This window comes from Cherax quadricarinatus, unplaced genomic scaffold (assembly GCF_038502225.1).
Source record: "Cherax quadricarinatus isolate ZL_2023a unplaced genomic scaffold, ASM3850222v1 Contig1302, whole genome shotgun sequence".
Lineage (NCBI taxonomy): Eukaryota > Metazoa > Arthropoda > Malacostraca > Decapoda > Parastacidae > Cherax > Cherax quadricarinatus.
The window spans coordinates 50,001-55,571 of NW_027196328.1; the positions used below are offsets into that span (position 1 = coordinate 50,001).

Here is a 5,571-nt window from a genome sequence, read left to right on the forward strand (position 1 = left end):
GCCAGGATGTTGGACGTGGTGCTGGAAAACCTCATGCACCAACATGTTAAAGACACTACCAGAGTGAGAGGGGAGGATGAACCAGCAAGATTGGACCTTGTGTTCACCCTGGGCAGTTCAGACATTGAGGACATCAAGTATGAGAGTCCGCTAGGAGCTAGCGACCACGTGGTTCTGTGCTTTGAATACATAGTAGAGCTGCAAGTGGAGAGAATAACAGGTGTTGAATGGGAAAAGCCTGACTATAAAAGAGGGGACTACATAGGGTTGAAGAACTTCCTGCGGGAGGTCCAGTGGGACAGAGAACTGGCAGGAAAGCCAGTAAATGAAATGATGGAATATGTAACAACAAAATGCAAGGAGGCAGTGGAAAGGTTTATTCCCAAGGGCAACAGTAACAATGGGAAGACCAGAACTAGCCCCTGGTTTACCCGACGGTGTAAGGAGGCAAAAACAAAGTGCAATAGAGAATGGAAATGGAAAAAGTACAGAAGGCAGAGAACACACGAAAATAGGGAGATCAGTCGCAGAGCCAGGAATGAGTATGCACAGGTAAGGAGGGAGGCCCAGCGGCAGTATGAAAATGACACAGCATTGAGAATCAAGACTGACCCAAAACTGTTGTATAGCCATATCAGGAGGAAGACAACAGTCAAAGACCAGGTGATCAGATTAAGGACAGAAGGTGGAGAACTCACAAGAAATGATCAGGAGGTATGTGAGGAGCTGAACAGGAGATTTAAGGAAGTTTTTACAGTAGAGACAGGAAGGGCTGTGGGAAGACAGCACAGAAGGGAACATCAAGAGGGAATATACCAACAAGTGTTGGATGACATACGAACAACTGAGGAGGAGGTGAAGAAGCTCTTAAGTGACCTTGACACCTCAAAGGCGATGGGACCGGACAACATCTCCCCATGGGTCCTTAGAGAAGGAGTAGAGATGATGTGCGTGCCTCTAACCACAATCTTCAACACATCCCTTGAAACTGGGCAACTACCTGAGAAATGGAAGACAGCTAATGTAGACCCCATATTTAAGAAAGGAAACAGAAACGAGGCACTAAACTACAGACCTGTCTCTCTGACATGTATTGTGTGCAAAGTCATGGAGAAGATTATCAGGAGGAGAGTGGTCGAACACCTGGAAAGGAACAAGATCATAAATGAAAACCAGCATGGGTTCATGGAAGGCAAATCTTGTATCACAAACCTCCTGGAGTTTTATGACAAGGTAACAGAAGTAAGACACGAGAGAGAGGGGTGGGTAAATTGCGTTTTCCTAGACTGCAGGAAGGCCTTTGACACAGTTCCCCACAAGAGATTAGTGCAGAAGCTGGAGGGTCAGGCGCGTGTAAAAGGGAGGGCACTGCAATGGATAAGGGAATACCTGACAGGGAGGCAGCAACGAGTCATGGTACGTGAAGAGGTATCACAGTGGGCGCCTGTTACGAGTGGGGTCCCACTGGGGTCAGTTCTAGGACCAGTGCTATTTTTGATATATGTGAACGACATGATGGAAGGAATAGACTCTGAAGTGTCCCTGTTCGCAGATGACATGAAGTTGATGAGAAGAATTAAATCGGACGAGGATGAGGCAGGACTGCAAAAAGACCTGGACAGGCTGGACATGTGGTCCAGTAACTGGCTTCTCGAATTCAATCCAGCCAAATGCAAAGTCATGAAGATTGGGGAGGGGCAAACAAGACCACAGACAGAGAATAGGCTAGGTGGACAAAGACTACAGACCTCACTCAGGGAGAAAGACCTTGAGGTGACCATAACACCGAGCACATCACCGGAGGCACACATCAACCAAATAACCGCTGCAGCATACGGGCGCCTGGCAAACCTGAGAATAGCGTTCCGATACCTTAATAAGGAATCGTTCAAGACACTGTACACTGTGTATGTTAGGCCCATACTGGACTATGCAGTGCCAGTCTGGAGCCCACACCTGGTCAAGCACGTCAGGAAGTTAGAGAAAGTACAAAGGTTTGCAACAAGGCTAGTCCCAGAGCTCAAGGGAATGTCGTACGAGGAAAGGTTAAGGGAAATCGGACTGACAACACTGGAGGACAGAAGGGTCAGGGGAGACATGATAACAACATAAAAGATACTGTGGGGAATAGACAGGGTGGACAGAGATAGGATGTTCCAGAGATGGGACACAGGGACAAGGGGTCACAATTGGAAGCTGAAGACTCAGACGAGTCACAGGGACGTTAGGAAGTATTTCTTCAGTCATAGAGTTGTCAGCAAGTGGAATAGCCTAGCAAGTGAAGTAGTGGAGGCAGGAACCATACATAGTTTTAAGAAGAGGTATGACAAAGCTCAGGAAGCAGAGAGAGAGAGGACCCAGTAGCGATCAGTGAAGAGGCGGGGCCAGGAGCTGAGTCTCGACCCCTGCAACCACAATTAGGTGAGTACACACACACACACACACACACACACACACAAATTAAGCTGTAATAAACAGAAGGGTGGACGAGGGGCTTGAATCACAGTCCACAAATTAACTTGACAGTCCAACACTCTACCATCTGGTTAACCCAGACCTCTGATAGGAAGGAATCAGAATTAATACTGTATTACATTCAATCACCAGGCACCTACTCTAATTCAACTGAACTCCTTTCCTTGCCCCAGGAGCTTTAATGTAAAATTTTAAGCTTCTGTATTGAGCTTGAATAAAAACTTATTCCTCTGCATTTTCACACACACCCATACTATTATTTACCATCATTATGAAGTGCAATACAATCAAGAGATATTTTCTTCAACTGAACTGATTAATTAAGAACGGTGCACCTTATACCAGTAATGATGATAACAGTTGATACAGTGGAAATCTAAACTAACCATCAAATAATTTGTGTATGTAATATGATTATTATTATTATAATCACAATGAAGCACTAAACCCAAGTTTTTAAAAGGCTTCTTGTTGTTCATTTAACAATGTAACCTCTGAATGCCTGTCATTTTCCTTAACAGTTCATTGATTATTCAAGTCTCTGATATTTTCCTAGTGGCAAAGCTTTCTCCTATAAATAAATAAATAAAATAATAAATATATATATATATATATATATATATATATATATATATACACGTGTATATATATATATATATATATATATGTTTAATGAACTTATCAGTAGCACTAACCACTTACTGCACTTTATGAGAAGCTCTAAACCCACAGGAGTCATACAGTGCTTAGTAATGAGAGACAATCATGTGTGATCCAAGGAAGGAGAGCTCAAGAGTCCCTCCAGGCCCGGTGGCCTGGTGGCTAAAGCTCCCGCTTCACACACGGAGGGCCCGGGTTCGATTCCCGGCGGGTGGAAACATTTCGACACGTTTCCTTACACCTGTTGTCCTGTTCACCTAGCAGAAAATAGGTACCTGGGTGTTAGTCGACTGGTGTGGGTCGCATCCTGGGGGACAAGATTAAGGACCCCAATGGAAATAAGTTAGACAGTCCTCGATGACGCACTGACTTTCTTGGGTTATCCTGGGTGGCTAACCCTCCGAGGTTAAAAATCCGAACGAAATCTTATCTTATCTTATCTTATCTCACCAGGACCTAATCTAAAATAAGTATAATTATCATAACAGTTTAACTTATGTGCAAATTACCTGTGATAACATAAAAAAATCAGATAATACCTTATTTACACTGGGATTCTTGTAAGAAGAAAAGATGAAGAAAAAGAAAAGAAGAAGCCCGTCATTTTTGTATAATTATTAACTAAATTTTAAAATCCCGGAATAAATATAAGTAATAGAACCCTGAGAATTACATTCCATCTTTTCCCCCGCCTTTATTACATTCTCACAACATATATTAATATATCAGTGTTGCTATTAACCTCACCAAGCAGTCCTGCAGTGGCAGCTGCTCAAAAAAGTTTATAAAATATGAAATAATTTACACAAGACTATAAAAACAAGGTTGTTACCGAATTTCTTTACGGTATTGTTATTGTTGTGGTTATTAAAGGCAACCAAGACGTGAGCTGTATTGAACCCTCACTCCTCGAGCACGGGAGTACAATCCGAAACCTGGTTCCTCTTCTTCTGTTGGGTTTCAGGGCCACTGACAGCATACGCCGTATCGAGCCCGGCCGTCCAGTGCTAGGAAACGGGATATCGACCAAAGTGGAAGAATGTCTTGACTAATAACTATGTATCATATGTCTCTGATACGCCCTGAAGCCAGCAGGAAGGAGCAGGTACAGACCAATATCTCCTGACGGTCCAGAGAGCGAAACCCCTCCCGATTGAGGAGGACAGGTAGAGTAAAAGTGTGCACCCCAAGCGTGCGCAAGGCCGCACGGAGAATAGTCTGTGCAGAGCGATAACGTGGGAACCACAGCAGGAAGTGTTCCACCGTCTCAGGCTGTGAGTGACACCACGGGCAGAATGGAGAGTCCGTCATCCGAAGGCAGTACAGACGAGCCGCCAGTCGCGAGTGCCTGATTCGAAGGCGAGTCAGTGCAACGTCCACCGAGCGGTTGGGATGGCGAGCCCAAGGGCAGGGGCAATTAAAAGTTCGGACAGAGCCCAACACCGAAGAAGAGAGGGAGTGTGCAAGGCCTTCTTGCCACTGATGACGGATTCCCTTCCAAACAACCCTTGTGAAACGAAACCTGGTTAGTCTCGATAAGACTTTTTTTCGGATTTTTAATACAGAGGGTTAGCTACCCAGGATAACCCAAGAAAGTGAGTGCATCATCGAAGACTGTCTTATTGCCATTGTCGTCCTTCAATCTTGGTTTCCCAGGATGCGACCCAACCAGTCGGCTAACACTCTGGTACCTACTTACTGCTAGTGAACAGAGACAGTAAGTGTAAGGTGACTAACATCTAAAGCAGCCTTCATAGAAAACTTGGAAGCATTCTATAACAGATGGGAAAATAAAAAGTCTGGGCTGGATAGTGCTATCGCCCTTGGTGCGGATGCTGTCCTGGCCGACAGTAACTGTATGACTGGAGGTGCTGGCCATGTAGTCAGAAACTGTAAGGCTGGAGGTGCTGCCCTGGTAGACAATAACTGTGCGACTGGAAGTGCTGTCCTGGTAGACAGTAATGGTGAGGCTGGAGGAGCTGTCTAGGTACACAGTAACTGTATGCATGAGGAAATGCATGTAAATGGCCTCGAGGGAGACAGGAGCTGTAGTGGGGAAACAAGTGTAGTCAAGGACAAGATAAAACCAATATTACAAACTAATAATACCACAGGAGATAGCAAACAATGGGACTCCACTAGTAATAGTGAGGATATATTACCAGAACCAACTGGTGAGAGCTCCATTGTTTGTACTAGTGTGGATAGGAATGAGACAGGAAAACATGCACCAACAGGGACTGGTTGCAGAGGCAAATGCAATGTTTGCGGCTTTCACAGAGACCCACATAAAGGATCACTTGGACAACGAAATATGGATCCCAGGTTACAATATATAAAGATGCGACAGAGTGAACAGGCAAAAGGGGAGGGAAAGGGGTTGGCCTGTATATCGCAGATTCACTTATTTGCACAGAACTGCTTAATGTTTCAAAT

General features: G+C 44.7%; 1 long non-coding RNA gene across 1 annotated transcript in view; it reads right to left on the reverse strand.

Moving 5' to 3' along the window:
• Nucleotides 1-3,987, reverse strand: part of LOC128703746 (uncharacterized) — a 20,681-nt gene extending 16,694 nt beyond the window's left edge. Inside the window, exon 1 of the long non-coding RNA XR_008409355.2 lies at nt 3,883-3,987. This is a non-coding gene — a long non-coding RNA (uncharacterized lncRNA). The remainder of the gene's footprint in view (nt 1-3,882) is intronic.
• Between the last annotated feature and the right edge of the window lie 1,584 nt (nt 3,988-5,571).